Source organism: Sinohyriopsis cumingii, chromosome 13, assembly GCF_028554795.1.
Source record: "Sinohyriopsis cumingii isolate HCF-2022 chromosome 13, ASM2855479v2, whole genome shotgun sequence".
Taxonomy (NCBI): domain Eukaryota; kingdom Metazoa; phylum Mollusca; class Bivalvia; order Unionida; family Unionidae; genus Sinohyriopsis; species Sinohyriopsis cumingii.
In genome coordinates, this window is record NC_142973.1 from 24,070,550 (window position 1) to 24,092,307 (window position 21,758).

Sequence of the window (21,758 nt, forward strand, 5' to 3'; positions counted from 1 at the left end):
AACGAGCTTCATCTGCCCGGGTTTGGGGTCAGAGTTTCCCTTCTCTTAGACTGGTTGCCTGCCAAGGCTAATGAGCCCAGTCTGCCCACCCAGTTATACCGCCGGGTACTCGGTCGCGCCACACAGCAGGCTCTGTTAAAAACAGGGGGCACCGCGTGAAGGTGCTGCTGTGGACACAATAGTGTAGGAGAGGCCATATGCAAGTAACCTCCTGCCCGCAGAGCGAGACAGTGGTCCTGCGGCGATCACTACACCTGGGAAGGAGAGGCTATAAGAGACGCTTCACTTTCCTTTGGCAAGCGGGACGTCAGGCCCAGGCCATGCACCCCCCCCCATATATATATATATATATATATATATATATATATATATATATATATATATATATATATATATATATATATATATATATATATATATATATATGAAAATTAGTATATCATCGTATGTGGTGACATTAACTTCGTTCAGGGTCCAGAATTAAAGAATATCAGAATTAAAAAATATGGGAAATGTAATCATCCTAATGCTGGAAATATGTTTTTAAGCGTTGGGAAAAAGAAGGGAAAAAAACCTTTGGTCTCGTAATTTGTGTATGTATTTTGCAACATACATTCAGTTCCTGGTTTGGCTCGGTAGAGCTCGCTGTAAGATTTTTTGACATACAGGCTTTTTGTTGGTCAAGAAGCCATCCTTAAAGTGGACAGCTTCCATACACAACTCGTTGATCCCTTTAGAAAATTAAATGCAAAATAAGAAATATACATATAGAATAAAACTTACTTTCAGGGCGGTCCTTAGGCCGACTGGACCGATTTGGCACAGTCGGGCCCCGCGCTCACAGGAACTCCGCGCGTTAGTAATTTAAAAAACAAAATAATAGATCTATGGAGAGAAAATAAGTTTAAAGCGATGGAAGGAAATTTGAAGTTCAAGATCATATAAAACTTGTTTATAAGTTTATTTTCAAATACCGTGGTCACAGGTGGTCCTGCGCGTAAATCCAGAGGGCCCCGCCACAATGATTGAATCGGTCCCCGCGTTTGCTAAGCCAATACTGCTTACTTTAAAACTACGTTGTTTGGATTTCTTTGATAACTGTCCAAAATGGAGTTGAAAAGGTGAGAATATACAAAGGCCTTTGAAATTATATCATTGTAGTAAAAAATGTCGGAATATACATGATGAAAAACAGAAAAAGAAAAAACCCTGATGCAACCTTGATTTTGGAAATGGAGTCACTCTTTGTTTGGTGACGTTATTTCAGTAATGATTTCTTCTGGATTACTTTGGAACTATCGCCCTTACATGTTACCATGGCAGATGAATGATTAATACTCATTCTTCCTGGCAAGATACAAAAATTTCACAATAATTTGAGTGTCATCGAAAAAATGACAAATTTTTATATGCACCCCTACCCGTCTAAAGAACCCGTTGCCTACCTTGCCTTTTATATTATTATATTTTATAGGAATTTCTTCTTCTTTTTTCTCGGATATTCTGACATTTTCTTACGACAATGTGATTTTAAAGGCATGTGGACAAAGTATTCGTGTTTAATTCATTTGTCAATTATGAATTGAAATAATTGAATCCAAAACTCGAGTTGTAGAAAAAGAAACTCGAGTGCGTTTATATACCTGAAAAAAATTATGTTTGGTGTATTCGTTTTGATTTTTAATAATGTCAAATGCGGATAAATGTCACCCCCACCAGATGCCTCAATTTGTTAGGTCGTTATTGATCACGTGAATTTTATGACCTGCAAGTTATACAGTAATAATCATGTCGGACCTTACGAACCGTCGATTTGCAGAGTTGTCGGGCGATGAAATGCTGTTGTTGTTGTTGTTGGGTTTAACGCCATATTTCAGCACACGATAGGCTATGCATGGCGGCCAGTATTAATGGTGGAGAAAGAACCCGGGAAAACCCCGGGAAGAACCACCGACCCACGAGAAGCTACTGGCAAGCTTTCTCACATACCCACATTGGCTGAATCCTGGACTCGAACCCACGCAGACAGAGGTCAGATGGCAGTGATCCGTAACGGAGAGCGCTTTAGACCACTCGGCCACTCGGGGCCCCGGCGATGAAATGCAAGAATTGAATAACATCCTGGAAAATCGAGATCGTCTGAATACAAAACAAGTAATAGCGTCAGCAACAAATATCCTGAAAGAATATTGTGCGGCTAAGGGGCAGAATTTTGATGATTTGTTGAAAATGAAAGTTCCCGACCTGGTCGATTTTTTGCAACGTCTGTACGCAGAGCTGCTGAAACGAGATGGGGAGGTGTATAAACGAACGTCTCTGTTTAGTATTCGTTTTGGATTGCATAGACTGTTTCTTGAGCAAAGTAATCTCGATATTATAAATGACCAGAGATTCAAACCGGCTAATGAAATTTTCAAAGCCGTTTTGATAGCAATGAAGAAAGATGGAAAAGGGAGGTAAAGCGCACAGAAACAATAAGTAATGCTGACTTTGAGAAACTGTACAGGAGTAACGTATTATCTACAGATAATCCAGAGGGACTTCAGAACAAAGTGTTTTTTGATATTCTGTACAGTTCATGCCGTCGGGGAAGAAGCTATTTGAGGAATATGGTAAAAAGTGATCTGGAGTTAAAAAGCGATTCCGAAGGACGGAATTTTTTTCTCAATAAATATATGGGAGTAAACCTAAAGAGCAAGACCCCATCGCCACCTGTGTCGGAAACTGAAGTGGACGATCCATATGAGAATAGTAGGATTTACGAAGTGCCAGGTAATATTTCTTCTCAGTTTGGCACCTTGCATTGATAAACAGATGGTATCTTAAAAACAATTTCACTGGAGGCAGTCTGAGAAAGAAATGATGCTTCCATTTGGTGACCTTGACCACTAACAAGGTCAGTATGTGACTATGTCACCATATGACTTTTGAAGTTTTATAGTACTGTATATATCCCCATGTTTATAAAATATCTTGTGGGACTAGAATTAACTCCTGGTTATCTTAAATCATATCATGTCAAATTTGCAAGGAAGCTTTCTTTAGAGAAACCAAATTTGATTAGGTTTATACCCCATCAGAAGCATCTGTGAAAGTCACTGTTAGATGTTAAATTGTTACCTAAAGAACAGTTTCTCAGATACTTTCAGGTAGAAAAATGAAAAATGGGTGTCTTTATTTTTAAACGTACTAACATCATCACTAACAAAAATTGTGTGGGTCAGCAAAAATCAAAGAAAACATTTTTTTTTAAAGAGAGACTTTAAACACTAACATGTGAAGGTCTTTAAGCTATGTTTCATTTATCCAAATGAGTACCAGTCATGATTAAAACCAGTGCAGTGACCTGCTTGTTACCAGTTGTGGCAGTTACCTCTATTTTCTTTTACCTCTTTTAGTTCATCAGATCTTGAATTTGTAGGAAACTGGACTAGTAATTTTTAGCAAAAGCAGGCCACATTGAACAAATACATGCTAGAGAATAGGGAAGACAAAATGTTTTATAAAATAGAAAACCTATCATCTGATTTTATGCCTGCTATATGGTAGAGTTATATTACATGTAACCTTTGTCTGTCTGCTTGTTTATCAGTTTTTCAGGCACTGTGGTTGGCATTCTTGTTCAATGAATACATTTCCGGACTAATTATTGTTGCTGATGATGACGGGCACTGGGTGGTGAGTGAGGGGCACTGGGTGGCAGTGTGGTCAAAGATGCTCACTATTAGTGATCATTCACATGTTTCATCTCTTTACACATGAGTGTCAGTCTCAGTATGACCAATATGGATATGTGAGAAAGCTCGCCAGTATCTTCCAGTTGGTCATTGGTTCTTCTCTGGGTACTTCTTCCACCAGATATACTGGGTACCATGGATAGCATATATTGTGCTGAAAAAAGGTATTAAAACTCCACAAAACCAAACAAAAATTCTAATGATGATAGCCCCCTACTCTCTCCCCTCCCCATCTAATCAATATATGCAGATACAAAATTGTGGATTGACCAGTAATAAACAATAATACATGTATTCAATTCTCAACACACACACACACACACACACACACACACACACATGAAATATTTTCAGTATTTGTTTCTAATCATCTTTAATTTATTGTTACCAAGGTGATTCCTGCTGTCCTGTTCAGGCAATTCAAAAGTATTTAGCCAAGCTCCACCCAGATTGCCTTTTCTTGTGGCAGAGACCAAAAAGACAAATTAAACATGGTAAGCAGAAATAAAGTCATAAAGGAGCAGTCATTATATATAATATATACAAGGGCATTTTTTTATCACACGGGAATCAGCTACTGTCTATACTTGCTAATAAGTCATCAGAGATCCTGATCTGCCATAGCATAATGCAGACCAGGGTATATGTTGATTGTTCTACTGGTAACTCCTAACAAAATGCACAGGCCTGGATCTAGCGGCACGTTATGCGATGGCAGATCTGGGCCTGTGCAGTTTGCAGTTGGTCTCAACATGTAAGCAAGCCAAATCTATACAGTCATGTTACATGATTAATATTCCAGCCATCTCATTATCAACTGGCAACTGGTTAAATTGTGATCTACCTTTCCAGCTGAACCATGTGCTCTTAATAACAGTGTAACATTGTTTTGTTTGTTATATTGACTTGGAAGTCTACTTTTAATAATTAGCTGCCTACATTAAAATATAATGAGAGGCTGGAGTTTCGTTTTATCTATATCTCTCAGTCTGGTATCAGGTCCCATGGTTATACAATTTATTGAGCACAGTATTTATATTCAGAATTGTACAAGTTGGATTTCATGTAACCTTTCTTTCTCAAATGAGAATATCATGATTATTGTCGAAAATGCATACTATACAGTAGGTACTGTATGTTTTTAGTGTTGAAAAATTATCTTACACATTAAAAGCACAGAATTGCCGTTTCTGATAGCAAGCATGTCTGTTATGAATAAAATCTTGTTATCACTATTCACCTAAAACCATTGTACAATGGTTATTGAACTATAAATACATTGTTTCATTCCAGTGGGAGTTATGGTTTTTACTTGATAGAGCATCAGACTCATAATTTAAGGTTTGCAGGTTTGATACCCACCGAGGTCAGATAAGGTCCTTGGGAAAGGCACTTTGCTCCTATTTCCTCTGCCTGATATGTTCAGAATTCAGTAAAAGTTAACAAGACCATCAGAAAACCCAAATCCACAGATATGCATACATTTTGTATCACAGTAGTGCTTCTTTGACATCAGTACATCAGCCATGATGTCTGTAATGGTAAAAAATTTTTAGAGTTCTATTTTCACAATATGTTCTGGCATGGTCAGCATGACACATAACCATTAAGATTTACATATGGGCTAGACTCGCACTAACATGGCAGCTTGCAATGGTTAACCTCACTTATTTGGAGAGCATAACTGAATTTTAATTCCGTCTGTTCAGTAATAGTGAGACAGATATCTTGACGTAAGGTCTTGTAGCGGAAAATGACAAAGCATAGACAAACCAGAGCCAAAATTTTGGGAAATATTGGGCCATTTGAAACAGGTGTCATAAAATGATATTTTACAAAATGTTTATTAATAAGAGTGGTCTAGAGAGAATTATTCTAACTTTGATGGGAGTGTTAAAAAGTCTATATTGGTTAGAGAAAGTCATCTTGACTGACTAAGCTAAATTAGGAGTATGTGTTCCTAGATGAAATTCAAAGTTTTAAGCAATTTCCCTTGCAAAATTAGTCAGTCTGAATTCTGAGGGGTGCCAGAACTTTAGCTCTGGGAAATAAAGTATATTTCTTGTTGGATTGTCTAAGGGACATGTGTCAGAAAGTTTAGGACAGTCTATAACCAAGACAGTTTAGGACAGTCTATAATCAAGACAGTTGGTGACCTGAAGAGGCTAGAGGAAAAAAGAGAGAGGAGAAGAAATATGACAGTGTTGACCTATCACCAACAGTGATTTGGAAAAGACCGGAAGCAGCCAGGTGATGCTGACATACTGGCATTTTGAGTTTGATCAGTCGACTATATGATGAAATTTTGTTTTATCAGTGCAACAGACCGGCTAAATGAGTTTTGCATTTTTTTGAAACTATGTTTCTAAGAGAAAGTGAATCATTGAAATGTCATGTTCAGTTGTATTTTGTTTATGTAATTGATTAAATTTTTATATTTTATATACAGGGGCTTGTCTTGTTCTGTTCTATAACTCTGCTCATGTCTCTGATATTCAATCCATTAATTTTGTATTTTATTTTATTGTGTACTCAATCTGGCAGTAACACTGTACTTGATCATCTCCTAACAAAAACCAAAACACCATAAGGAGGGGAGGATCTTAAATCTCTCCCACCTCTATGCCGTGAATGGAAAATGTAAAAAAGGAAACAAATCACCAATAAAAAAAAACTGCTGTATTTCCCTAATATAGTATTGGAAGCAGAAAATGTTAACTCAAATGTACAAAATTAATTTTAGAATGGAAACTTTATGCTACTATGAGGAATTCAAAGTCTAATAATGCCTTTTATATGTTTTGTCTGAGCTCCATTTGGGATTGAATTACAGTTCTTAACAATCTTCATATCTTCACATGGGACATTGCCTCTAACCAGTACAAGAACCATTCAACATATTCTGATGCAGCTTGGTATGAAGACTTGCCTTTATTTGTGATTTAGTCTTGTCTGCTCCATATTGAACAAAGCTATGCTTTTTGTAAGGCAAATAATTGTCTTCACACAGAAACTTGGAATATTGTTTGCAGATTGACTGTGCTAGGAAATTAACTCTTACGATGTGCCTTTAATGGATTTATTTTTATGTACAAGGATAGCTGGTAATTTCAACATGGGGTTTTCACCAAATATCTTTTTATAATGTCTACTTGATCCTAAAACAGAATGGTGCCAATCTTGCATCAAGTAGTTTGACTAGCTTAGGCACCAACCAAGAACACCTAGTCGAGGATCATGGATAGAAAATGTAAAGGAGAAATCTGCTGTAAAAATACTACTGCATTCATTTTAAAAACAGCCTACAGATGTGAAAACTGTCGACTCAAATATCAACAAAAAAATTTAAACAGGAGTCATTATGCATGCACGAGGAATTCAAATTCTTTTATGGAATGTTCAAGGCACTAGTTGTATTGCATAATCAAGATACTGATTAGGATATTGTTGACCCATTTTATTTAAAATGACCAAATATTTGATCAGGTATGGGTGATTGGATCCCTCTTTTTCTGGAATGAATCCTGCATTTGTACAATTGTCCAGTTGGGCATAAATGACTGAACATTGTTCTGATCTGACATTCAATTTGGTTGCCATAGCTGCCATATTAAAACCTTCATACTGATACTAGAAATACCTATAGTGAGTATGAATAAACAAAAATAGGTGTATGTCATCAACAACAAAATGTCACGGCCTCCTAAACATAAATGAAAGTGCCTGTTTTATTGATCAGTAAGTGACTGAGCTTGAGAGAAACTTCGATTGGTTCATTGAAACAACATGAAAGGTCATGTTGGGTCAGTGGCAAGTAAAATTTACTTGTGCACACAAGTTTATACATATTCATGAAATATGAGGAAATGTCAGCACAGGTGGTTACGGGTAATAAAGGAGTATAGCAGATTATCACCATTGGTTATGTTGCATTGTTGTTGTTTTTTGTTGTTAAATTATGCAAATATAAATTCTCCTGTTTGTCTTTTTTAGCAGACAAAGTCTGGTACGACAGTAGTCCTCTTGGTCACAACACTCTTGGAAGGATGATGCGGACAATGTCTGAAAAGGCTGAACTGTCCCAGATTTATTCTAATCGATCTATACGGGAGACCTGCTTGACAGCACTGAGTCAGAGGGAGATTGAGGATAGATGTGCCATTATGGTTGTGAGTGGAATGTCTGTGATCATATTTTGGTTCAGTGATTTAGCTAGAGCCTTTTCTCCAAAATAATTCATACATATTTGCAGAAATTAAAGAATTTTTGCCCTTATAATTTTACAATAGTCAGATTTTCTCTTATGCCTGGCCAAACCAGTTCAGGTTGTGTTTCTGAGTAAGTCATTTTACTACCATCACCAGGGTTCTCAGCTGAAGAGTCCTTTGACCAATGACACCAAAATCTCTAGATGTCAGAATGGAAATCTTGACAGCCAAAACTGATTTCTCAAGAGTCACCTGCTTTTTAGTCATGATCTCAGAACTGGATTGTTTGCTATTCAGTGAGCAAGCTGATGCTCAGGGTTTCTTGTCTCCTGTTGAATAAACAGAAACACTTGTACAGTATATTGTAACTGATGCTTCAGATTTCATATAACTTAAGAAGATTTATTCTCCTTGTCACAATTGTACTTTCTTTGGAGTCAGAGGGTCAGAATGATCACTTGCAGGTCATTTCTGAGACTGAAACAGGAAAGAAATTGAGCCAGTGTATGGCAATTTAATGTAGAAGGACATGTATATCTTGTCGTTAACTGACAAGATTTTTAAAATAATAAGCATTTTTAGTTTCATTCACAAGATTACTGACAGGTGACCACTAATGGCATTAACTGTGATTATTAAGTTTTATGCTTAACAGGCCCTCTGTGGTTTTCTGGTCTAAATTTCTCCTAGAATAATTTTATTTTTGAGAAAAATGGAAGAATGTTTTCTCTCTATCAGCATTAGAATGTGGTCATGAGAAAACAACCATGCCCAGCCTGCAAGAAATATCAGACTTCATTTTTTTACATGCATGGGTTTTTAAAGCTGCTTACTGCTCTCCATTACTCCCCCAAGCCAAGTTCATCCTAAGGAGAAAGTTTCAGCTAGACAGGAGATGAATTCCTGAATTTCATATTTCTGAGATTTTTGTTTTTGTTGTTTATTTTAGTATTGGGAGAAAGTTGTGTTTCTGCATTTTGACATGAACTGAACTAAAACATCTATCAACTTCCCTTAAATATTCTGCATAAAAACGTTTTGAGCTACCTAAGAATAATTAAACAATACAAAAATCAAAGGTCAGCATATTTTTATTAAAAGACTTGAAAGCCATCATGAACCACCTCGGATCCCTCTATTGCTTATAACACCTGATAAAATATCCCTCATTTGGCCTCAACTTTCCATGTTACACCAGTAAGGTAATCAATTAACAGCTTGCTGCATACACACGTCAGCATTCATAGCCTGATTACCATACATCACTGCACAGTTATTACATTTCCAGTCTCGAGTAGACTGGTTCCCACTTGTTACTTGTAATATGGAGAGAACATGCACAAATATACTCATTATTTTTGTCCTTAAAAATAACATTTTTATTTTTCAGAAGCGAAATGGTATGTGTGGCAGATGGCCTTTAATATAGTATTTTTGTCCTTGAGAAGGTAGATTCATGTGAATGTTGATGGGCAATCAAAAAAATGCCATATTTAATTCAAAAGTTGATCCATTCAAGTCATAATTAATAATGTCCGTTCTTCTTGCAGTAGGTACACATAGGAAGAGACAAGGCTCTTTGATCAAGATTATTTTTTGAAGCTTGATTTTTAAAAGTTGTGCCAGTTTGAGATTTAGAAGGGCTTGTATTAGGCTGAAATACTTTTCTGCCAGAAGACTGTTGAGTAGACGTCTTATTTACAAAAGGAACTTTATGAGTTAAAGAATACTCAGCAGCAGCATGAGCAGCATTTTCCAAGGTTTCAGTCTGATGCTCAGTCTTAATCTCACTATGGACACAGTTCTTGAACTCTTCAAGTAATACAGGTTGTTTGTGACTTTCGTAATCTTGTTCAACTTGGCTAAGCACCATCTATCAAATAACTGCTATTTTTCTCTGGCAAATTTGACATGAGTATGTCCAGCTTATTTTTTATAGTTCCTGAACTTTTGCCAATAAGCCTCAGGGACTAACTCATTACCTTTTAAGATGCATTCCTTAACCAGATCATAATCAGCACTTTGGTGAACTGACAGTGAATGGTAAGTATCACTAGCTTTACCAATAAGTACACTAGGTAATACTTGAGTGCAATGCTCCCTTGGCCATTTCAAATTTTCAGCAATTTTTTCAAAACAAGGAAAATATTTGTCTACTTCTTTTTCTCTAAAAGGGGACGCTAACCTAATATTCTTATTAACATCAAAACTTGAATTTGTATCTAATGTGGGAATGTGCTTTTCACTTGCCAGCTCCATTTCTTTTATTCTAAATTGATATTCCCACTTTTCCTTTTCTCTTTGTACTGATATCTGTCTCTCTCTTCTCTTTCTCTAACTGCATTTGTTTTTGTAACTGCATTTGTTCTTTGTTAACCGCATTTGTCTTTCTCTCTCTCTTCCTTATCTAATTGGATTTGCATTTGTTCTTTCTGTAACAGCATTTGTATCTGTTTCTTCTCTTTCTCTTATTCCAGTTTTGAATTCCTAATAAATTTCAGTGAATGTCTTTGTCCAAGAATTCTGTATGAGCACTTATATATTTCCAGGGAAAAGAATTACTTGTGTTCCATAAACTTAAATTTCGACTCAAACTGTAAGTGTCAACGGTTTAGAGCCCAATTGCCCAAATTCTATTGAGAAAATAGTTATACACTAATTTAAGACACAAAACAGATTCCAATATGAGGGTCAGATGGTCACCTTTCTAGAACAAAATTGAAGCTTTTTATATGCCTAACATCACATACTCCCACTATAGCCTTAACTAAAATCAATGGTTCTTACTCTGGGAAGAATAATTTTTTTATTTTAAAGTTGTTTACTAGAACTGCCACTGTTTCTGAATCAAGGTCAGGAAATAGGTCAGCATTAGATACAATGCCTCTATTATTAGCTGTTTACATCAAAAATAAATTAAAAAAATCAGTCAGAACTGAACTCTATTCTGGACAATATCAAATCCAGTAATAAAGTTACATTACAATAGCATGTAATGGAAATAAAAAAATATAAAACAAACAATTAAATTAAATCAGATATAAATTAAATCAGTTATACATCACAGATGCCATTAGGATTATGAATTGAATAATACATGTAGATTTGCCATTTGATGCTACCTAATACATGTAGATGTGCCAATTTATGCCATTTGGTATATGAACTGAATAATACATGCAGATGTCCTTAATGAACCGTGTAATCGGCTAGGACTCCGGTCTCTTGCTAAATAAAGTATAAATAACATTCAATCTCTAAAAACATCAGTTAATAAATAACTTAAAGAGGTAATATCTAAAAACTTATAAATAACATAACGTAGGAAACACACCCTAAACACCTCGACTAGTAATACCATAATAACCTTGAAAATCTCTCTTCATACATGATATCTACTAAGAACCTCTATAAACAGCATAGAACATCCCCCCTCCTTTTAGAACATTTTGAAGAAGAAAAAAAACAAACAAATCTTGAAAAGAAAAAAAAAATCCCGAAAAAAAAAAAAAAGGGCAAATGCAACAAGAAACCAGCGATGTAAAGCAAGCAGGACCGTTCCCGAGCTCTCCTTCCCACTAATGACAGCCAACCATTCAACTGTAGGGACCTTTATGGACCCACAGACTGAGGCCAAACTATCAAGGTTCCTTGAATCCATAAAAGCCTGGGGGAGGTGGCACCATCCCCTTTCCCAGGAACAACTAGCAGGCTGCGGTGCAGTCAGAAAAAAGTGGCACATGCACAATTGTGCGAACGCTACTATAATTAAACTCAACAACAACAAACATGCAGATGTGATATTTGATGCCATTAGGTATATGAATTGCCTAATACTTGTAGATGTGTCATTTGATGCCATTTGGTATATGAATTGAATAATACATGTAGATGTGATATTTGATGCCGTCTGGTGTATGAATTGCCTTATACATGTGGAAATGTCTTTTAAAGGTTTTGTCATTAAAGTCCTAATTTGAGCTTCTCCATTTTCAGTCAGTTTTAAATCTGCATTACAGCAGATCCTTATAACCAGCATAATTCAGGATGTTGGTTGTAACTGGCACAGCTCAAGGACCAGTGAACATGTTCTGATTCAGTTTTATGTGTACATCGACTCAGAATCCATGTCTTTCATGCATTTTGTCTCATTAACTCCATTGGGGAAAATTTCATGAACATTTCATCAAATTCAGATGGAATATAATAAACACATTGTTTTTGTGCCTTTTTATGGATTCTACCGATCTAACTAAAGTTTCGAAGGAAGGAAATGATTTATTTTAAAAAACTGGCTGATATTGAACATTCTTTGAAATAATCAAGATGTTTGGTTTAAACGATGTTCAAATATTCAGTTTAGAGATGCCACCTCTTAATTCAGCTATCAAAGTTGCATGTAATTTCTTTTCTTTTCGAGAGTGCCCAAAAAGTAGTGATGTCATGAAATCCACAAATAATGTTGCTGGTGACTAATCTAATAACAACAGCTTCTGCATATAGAAAAAAATACATTGATAAGAAAGGTAGGTCAGCTTTTTAAGCCGATCAGGGAAGTTTAAAATTAAATAAATTTGTACACGTATCATAAACAAGATCCTTAACTTTTTTCCCTAATTTCAAGCAAAATTTACTTTGATTTGGAATATTATCGCATAAAGATCTTAGCATGGCGTTGGCTTCTGTTTACAACAGTGACGTCTCAGATCTTGTGTTCCACCTTTTAATTGGAATTGGTTGACTCATGGATGTAGCCAATCAACATAGATTAATTTGTAAGCATGTGTAAATGTCTGCATTTCTCAGTTCAAGGAAGAAATTGCATGGCTCATAAAGTGGTGAATCTTCGATATTATCTAGTGTTAAAAGCACCCAACCATGTTTTGGATGAACATTGTGCAAGATTCAACATTATTTAGGTGATTTGGCCTATACACCTTTTTTTGCACGTGACTGCCACATTGGGTCTTTAATTTTCCAACTATGCAAAGATGTTATTCAAAGAACTGATTTGTCAGCAGACCTCTTTGTTCCTTAGAGGCTGGTGCCCTATCTTTCTCTTAAATACAGTTAATGGGGAATTAGTCAGTTGTATACATTTTTTCAGAGCAGTAGTTATGTCATTCTTAAATACTAATTGATTCTTTTTCAGACTACAAGTATGAATGCTCCAAGAAAAAACCCACCCATAGTGGGAAAGACGTATGTTAATCCTGATCATTCGAGTCAACTTCTGGTTCAGATTTCAGAACTTTGGAGGGGTAACAAATACTGTGATGCTGCTATTGCACTTAACAACACTAGATTCAAGGTATATGATTTAAACTCATTGACACAGTATATCTAATACAAAGGTGAAAAGGGTATCCTTGTCCATTGTCACATCCATCCATTCCTAGTCACACTTAGTTAATGTGTGTGTGTGTGTGATTTGGATTTTTAACGTAGCTTTAACAATTTTTCAGTCATATGGCAGTTTATAGTGATGTCTGGCACTGGGGCATTATGTTGCAGACATGTATAATGATGACCCACCCAGTCACATTATCATGACACCAGATCGACCAGTCCTAACACCAGCCTCATAATGCTGAGCGCCAAGCGAGGCAGCTGTTAGTACCATTTTTGTAAATCTTTGGTATGACTCAGCCAGGGCACACTTAGTTAAGTTTTGTATTTCATCAGATTCTTGGGTTTTGAGGCTGCAACATCTTCACTCACTACCCAAGGTTCTGATATGTTAACCTATCTACATCTTGGTGGAGCGACCAGATATTTCAGTGCTTTGTCTTAGTGACATCCATAGGATTTCAAAAGTTGCTTCTGTTAGTATGTAATGCCTGCAAACCGATAGCATGTAACAGTGGTGTGTTGTACATGGCCAAAATGGTAGAGGCAATAGACTTCAAAAGGGTACTTTGTATGTTTAACATTGATAGTATTACTGTGCTAGAGAAAAGCCATTATAGATGTATTTTTGGGAAAGGATGTATTTGTGAAAACACAGATTGTCAGTAGAAAATTGCATATTTATAGCCCATTCCAGTTGTGTGCTCCCTTTATCTCGATTATGTATGAATAGTGTTCATAATTGAACAGCTTGATTTTGATTGGATGTGGTGGCTTGCAGCTGCATGCAATTAAGTTTACGTACCCAGAGCACTGTAATGTCTGCCAAGGTGTAGATAGGTTAACATATCAGGACCTTGACTTGCAAAGATGAGGCTGCAAAGTGGTTCACCTTTGTGTATGGATGCATTGTGATGAGTACAACATCATAAGTAAGACTATGACTTTATTTCATGACTTTGTGACTTAAGTTCTGGGTCAAGGTCGTTTTCTTGGGCATTGTTGGCTGAAGTTTTGTGTGGATGCATCTTGTATGTTGGAAGTAGAAAATTCTCATGGATAATGGCTTGTTGCTGTTTAAGTTTCAAAATGATCAGATTTAAAAATTATTTGGTACTCTGTATTCGTTATGAGAAGTACTGTAGAAACTCATGATAAATAATGTCCCTGCAAACAGTATAGACCCTGATCTGCTTTTGCATGATGCACTGGCAGATCAGGGCCTCCATTGTTTGTTCTTTTGATTACTTCAAACACACTGCATAGATCCAGATCTGCTGCCACCTTATGTGATGGTTGATCTGGGCTTGTGCAGTTTGCAGTTGGATTCAAGTTATATGCAGTTATACATGATACTTTCTTAAAAGTCTGTCACATAAACATCTGTAACAGTGGTTGTCATAGTTTTTTTTAAATCACCCACAAGAGGAGCTGGTAAGACCTTGGACTTTAAACTTTATATTTTAGGTACACAAGCTTGTGTTGCTGGCTGCCTGTCCAAACATCCAGAGTCTTTTATCATACACTGAAAACAACCTTCTTGAACTGAAGCTTCCTGATGACCATGAGGAAAGTGCGGTGAGAGCCATCCTGGATTATCTCTACGATGGGGTATTGAAACTCGCAGAGGATACTGTGCAGGGAATCAAGGCATTAGCAGAGTATTTACAACTGCAGACCATGAACCAGTACAGCCAGGAATTCAGATCTAGTCTGGGTAATAAGTGTGGGGAAGAGGAATCATCAGATGAGGTTAGGAAAGAGAATCAGACCAATGTAGAGCAGATCTGCATAGTGGTCAAGCCTCGTTGTCTGTGTCTGGTCATCAGCTAACATCCAAGTCAAGCAATGAAACAGAATCTCGAACTCAGTTGACCTTTTTCAGACCACAGGTTGATGTGTTGTCCCATTATCAGCCAGGTTCAGGTACTTGGCACATGCAAGATAAGCCAGTATTGCAGCCGTCAGAAAACCAGGTTAAGTTCAGCTAATGCTTGTTGCCACCAGTGCATAGTGTACTACGACTCTAAACTGTATAGTACTCATTATCAAACTGAAAAGTCTGTAAATGTTAATTTACTTGTTTTCACAGCAAAGAATAAAACATTTGGGCCTAATGGTATGCTTTACCTGTGTTACTCTGAATGGTTTTTATGACTTTTATATAAACAGGAGAAATTATGTCTTCATCCCAATAGAGGGAGACATGTTGGTTTTGTACTTAATGTCTGTCAGTTCATGACACATTTTGCAAGCAAGATATCTAGAGTAAAAAATAATGAGTCACAGCAGACTGAATTTGGTATTTAGAAATCTTGATTAGATCCCAAGATTAGATTCTGGTGACTGTGACCTTATTTTATAGATTTCAGGACAGTATTTTGTGTCAAGTGAAAGACATCAGCTTGTAAGCTTTGATATCTCCAATATTGTTTGACAAAACTGGGCCAAATTTTACAGGATTATATTAGGCCCAAATTGAAATTTGTATGTTTCTGGTCAGCCAACTGTCCCCGTTTTTTTTTTTTTGCTGACCCTAGCACTTTTGTCCCCTCAGGGTGAAAAAGAAAATCCAAAAATTGATTTGTGCATCTAATTGAGCTTGTTTTGCCCAGTACTTGAATCACTTAGTACATTAAATATACTAATCAGTATAATATAATGGGGGGTGGGTACAAAAAGAAAACTACCTACCTACCATAATTAAAAACCAGTACAGTAGGAAATACATACTTTTGTGGGCCTTACTTTTGCTTATTGCTTCACCTAGATTTCAGTAAGTTGGATTCCCTTATCATGACACATATTACTTCTCCCAGACTGCAGTTATTGGGACTCCTTTGTAATGACATATCGCTTTTCCAAGATTGCAGTTAGTGGGACTCCTTTGTGATGACATATATCACTTCTCCCAGTCTGATGTTAGTGGGACTCAATGTAATGACACATTGCTTCTTCCAGACTGCAGTAAGTGGGACCCCTTTGTAATGACACATATCACTTGTTTCTGATCGCAGTTGGTGGGACTTTTTCTATTGACACATATTGATTCTAATTCTTGATTGCAGTTAGTGGGACTCCATGGAATGATACATATCTCAGACTGCAATTAGTGGGACTCCTTTGGAATGACAGATATCGATTCTCCCAGACTATAGTTAGTGAGGTTCTTTTATAACAACACGTCACCCAGGTTCCTTTGTAATATCACATATTAATTCTTCCAGTCTGCAGTTAGTAGGGCTCCTTTGTTATGACACATATTGGTTTTCCCTAACTGGAATTAGTGGGATTGCTTTGTTATGATACATATTGCTTCTTTCTGACTGAAATTAGTGGGACTGATTTGTTATGACAAATATTGCTTGTCCATGACTGTTGTTAGTGGGACTGATTTGTTATGATGCATCGATTCTCCTGACTGAAATTAGCGGGACTGATTAGTTATGACAAATATTGCTCCTTCAGGACTGATGTTAGTGGGATTGATTTGTTATGACACATTGCTTTTCACTTCAAATTGTTCACATTACAAACTTCCGGAAAAATTGGATGGTGGGATTTATGGATCTGAAATTCATAGAAACCTTTTTTTCCCCACATATGTGGTCATAGTTGGATTAACAGAGGCCACTTGAGCCAGTCTTCAGCCTCCATTATTCTGTTTTACTGTGTAAACATATTTCATTCCAGGTCTTGTCTGGTGAGCTGCTTGTGTCAGTCAAGGTTGAAACTCAGGATGATGTGGCAGATGATAACAGTGTACAGGAGCATCAACAGCAATATGAAAATATGCCATGGAGTGATGGTGTTCTGAAAAGGGATTCATTTTCTTCCAGTAAGGTAGACTCTGGAGATTCTAGTCATCTCCAGGAGGGAAACATTTCTGATTCAATGTGGAAAACTCCAATAGATTATGAACCAACACAGCATGTGGAGACTTCAGTATATGGTTTGCCTTCGATGGTAACTAGGCAGGCACTAAAGAGGAGACTTGACAGAAGTGATGATTGTATAACAAAATGTTCAGTTCCTTGTACAAAAATAGAATATGAAATAACTGCAAGCACTGCTTCCAGTGATCAGAATTGTCTTATGAAGTGCTCCACTGTTTCTGAACCAGTTATCAGAAATTCTCCATCAATTATGGGGTGTTCAGTACCTTCAAGCCAAGAGTCTAGAAGTTGTTATAGTTTTCTGATAAAACAACCAATGATCAAATAACCATTTTTACTGGCCAGCATATAAACAAAACAATTATTTTTATGTCTAGTCAGCAACACAGATTTTACCTTTGACTACATGGTTGAGTTATTGAAGCCTTGTTAGTGCACTCACACATGCACACACACACAGACACTCACACACACATTTTTAAACTCAGAATAAATTCATATTCATATTAAGCTTTCTATCATTCACCCCCAGCATGTTTCAGTGTTGTCTAATCATATTTTGACAGATTTGTGTGTGTGTATGTGTGTGTGTTCTTTGTAAGTTATTAATTGATTCATGAAAAAGTACTTTTTCAGTTAAATTAAAATTATACTTGAAATGATTAAATCCAATTGTTAAAGTGTTTTCTTAAATCATGGTCCAGTCATCATGAATCAATCTTACAAGTATGTAAGTTGGATACAGCTGCAAACTGCGTAGACCCACAGATTTAACCTGGTGCAAAATCGTATACATCAATTAAAAATTGCTTTATGTTACGGTGACATCTGCAACATTCACTGTTACAAATTGGAACTATGCCAACACTTTCTATTATTTTTCCAGCAGTTAAAAAATGGGCTGGAAGATACTGTATATACTTGCATGTAAGTTGGATACAGCTGCAAACTGCATAGACCCAGATCTGCCACAGCATTATGTATCAGCATATATCAGTTTCTTTGGAGCAATCAGTAGAGCAAACTACATGGACCCTGATCTGTCAGCATAGTGTACAACAGTAGATAAGGATCTGTGATGTCTTCAGTTGGACCCGACTTATAAGTGGGTAGATATGGCATTTGACTGCTGTTCCAGTTCTGGCTCAGATTCCGTTCTACTTCTCAACATTTAGATTGAAACTTTACTTGATCTTTCTCATAATACTTAAGAATAAGTAAACAGACTTTTGTCACAAATAAATTAATATAAACAGGAAGGGTGAAAAATAACTCCTTTGTTTCAAAATTGTCCACTTGTGAATATTTTTTATTTCAGAAAGATAAAAAGGTTGAGGAATTCCTCAAAGTTTAGGAATTGAATTGTCCTCAGTGATAAACAAGATTCTCATAGAGAATCAGTGGTAATGTAATGACTACATTTATATCCAGAATTCAATGTTATTATTTGCCAAGCAAACAATAAGAAAAGTAATGGCTGAGATAGGAAGTGACATTCATACTGAAAGTACACCACAGTCTGCCATGAGATGCTTCATGACAGTCACCAAAACAATAATGGCAAATGGTGATTTAATTTTAATTCCTTTACTTTTATATAAGAGTCTAGTACAGACTTACTGATCGAAACAAAATCAATTTTATCCAAAACATTCTTTTCTACCAAATACTGGACCAAAATGTTTTTTATTTCTTGCTTCATTAAGGAAGCTTTTGCCTCAGAAAGATCATATTTTTTGGCAAGTTGAATTAATTCATCTTTTTTTCAAAAGGTCTCATTGTTCCTGGGTAGGACTTTAAAGAAAGATTTCCACTTTTGATGACATTGTAGAAAAACCTTGCTGATTTCACTAAAGATTTCAAAATTGTAAAATAATTCTTGGGATTTTAAAAATTTCAAAAACATGGGGAATTCAAATTTCAAACAACAAAGTTTTCTGAAATATTTTAGCCAAAATTCATATATCCAAGGATGAAGAACCCAATTTCTTTGTTATGTGTTAGGCTCTCATAAACAGTAACAAGAAAAAAGTGAAGACAACAAGCTTTGTAAAATTTAACAAACAATTTATTTCCCTAGAAAAACAAGGTAAAAATGAAGAGAGAAAAAGAACTTACGGTTTTAAGAATCAAATCCAAAAATAATCCAAGAATAATCCAAGAATTAAAAATTAGAAGTCCTAGTAATAAAATGTTCTAATGAATTTGAGTTTGAGTCCAGATGAAAATCCAAAATGGAAGGCGATGACATATATTGTAGCCACTATAGTACTGATGTGTCTACAGTTCTTTGTTGAACCACAGAAAATAATATTCCAGTTTTGAATTCCGAATAAAAATTCAATAAATGTCTTTGTAAATGAATTCTGTATGAGCACTTAAATATTCCCAGGAAAAGAATCTCTTAGAATCCAAATAATTTGAAGAAAAATTAAAATTTAATTCCAACTGGTCACAACAAAACGAACACCTTGACATCTAAGTGTTTAAAAGCCAGACTAAAATGATTTCTCTAAACGTCACTATTAAATCTGGCTACTGTGCAAAACAGACGCCTGGATAAGGGTCAACAAGAATTTTTCAGCATGTTTCAAGTCCCACAGTACAGCCTGGATTTCACTCTAAATTTCACACTAAGAATCAATAATAAAAAAAATAGAAAAAGTTGTTTACTGATTCTGAATCTAGATCAGCATTAAGATACAAAGTTCTAATATTAGGTGTTTATGGAAAAAAAAGGTCAAACTAATTTCTGGAAAATGAAAATTCCAGTAAATAAAATAACATTACAGTAGCATGTAATGGAATAAAAAAAAAATTCAAACTAACACAATTAAATAAACTCTAATATAAATTAAATCAAATACACATAACAATAAGGGCCGATAAGGGAAAAATAGTGTAATAAAGACTCTATGCTCAGTAGGAAATTATGCCAAAGGTGAATTAAAGGTAATTAAGACCGAGGCTCTGGCCACAATCAATGTGCATCATAAAGTGCACAATTTAGAATTTCCATGCATCAGAAATGGGTAACATTTTAATTTCATTAATCATAACCAGAGTATGCATCTATTGAGAACCCTCATCACCTCAACACTAAATAATCTGACATGTGGTGATGTGCCATTAAATTTTACTTATTTTGCATTCACTATGTTTTATGTAAAATATCTCTCTAGCCTTACCCTAGTAGATGCTTCAAAATTTTAAAACTTGAACACATCTACAGTCCTCCACCACTTATTCCCCCAGCTTGAAGTGTCTATCTTTAGTTGTTATAGGTGTTGCATAACATTATTGATGCTCACATGCACTTTTATTGATGGGAAGGATTATATAAACCCTGTCCTTTCTTAGAAAAATGCATGGGATTATGGATTTTTACAAGGACAAGGAGTGTCATGATGCCTTGACTGGGAAGCAGATTCTGAACTTAAATTAGGCCGCCATTATGTTCTTTTCCTTACGATTTTTAAATATGTTGGAATGTAATCTGCATGTTGTCCACTGACTGAATATAAATCTCCTTTAACTGATTGCAGATAGACACCATGCATGCATGTGAATTTCACGTAGCAATCTTTGATACATGTATTATGATAAATTGAATAAACTGATTATCTTGAATATTTCCTAAGCTTTTGTTCTCGCATACATGTGCTGTCACATAGATATCTTAAAGAATACATTGTTGTTTTTGTCAGCAAATTAAAAGTACATCATGACATAATGACATTTAGTCAGAAATCATACACCAGCGAATGATTATCATGTGATTATCATATTTGGCCAATTGAAGGGTACTGTTAAAAGTACAGCAAACATTTTAGGTTGATGTTAATGACATCTTGCATTTTAGTTGTCTTCCAGAAGGAAAGTTTTAATACCATCTTTTGGCCTTTTTTCACACCTTGTTTTGTAGTGTTGGAGTCATTTTTGTTTACTGGAGACGTACCATATCAGCCTTGCCAATTAATAAAGAGTGCTGCATATCAAGCATTTTCTACTCGGCAAATAAAGTACAGTCACAAAATACAGTATACCAGTGCTGTCCGTTACCTTTTTGACACCATGGGCCACTGATAAATGTGTTTCTTGAAGCCGAGGGCCGCAGCAGAAAACTGAAAAGCAATGACTGTATAGCTGCTCAAGCTCTGGTGGGCCATTTAAAATCAGCCCATGGCCTGCGGGTTGGACAGCACTGCAGTATACAATAAACGAAACCACTTTTGGTTTTGGTCATCAAGTATCCTTAATAAACCAGTTTTGAACTATATTGTTTTGATATGATGTACCATTATTCTTGGGAACTAAATAGAGGCTGATAGATATGCAAATGAATTTTAAGTGCAGTTGATGTTTAAGTACAAACTGTGTGCTGAAAAATGGCATTAAACCATACAACAACAACAACAACAAACTGTGAACAGAGTAGATTTATTGCTAAACAGAAGAGATCAATCTGTAAGGGCAGGAAGAAAGTTGTGACTGTTGTATGATGGCATCACAAGATAACTGTGCTGTAAATATGCTTTTGTATGATGGCATCACAAAATAAGATATTT

At 35.9% G+C, this 21,758-nt stretch overlaps 1 pseudogene across 1 annotated transcript; it reads left to right on the plus strand.

The window, feature by feature from the left end:
- Nucleotides 1–1,546: 1,546 nt before the first annotated feature.
- LOC149785064 (uncharacterized protein KIAA1958-like) lies at nt 1,547–17,052 on the plus strand (annotated as a pseudogene). The gene is made up of 6 exons (XR_016425355.1): nt 1,547–2,772; nt 4,130–4,231; nt 7,731–7,906; nt 13,098–13,256; nt 14,762–15,270; nt 16,988–17,052. The product of XR_016425355.1 is annotated as an uncharacterized protein KIAA1958-like (transcript).
- The last annotated feature ends 4,706 nt before the right edge of the window (nt 17,053–21,758 follow it).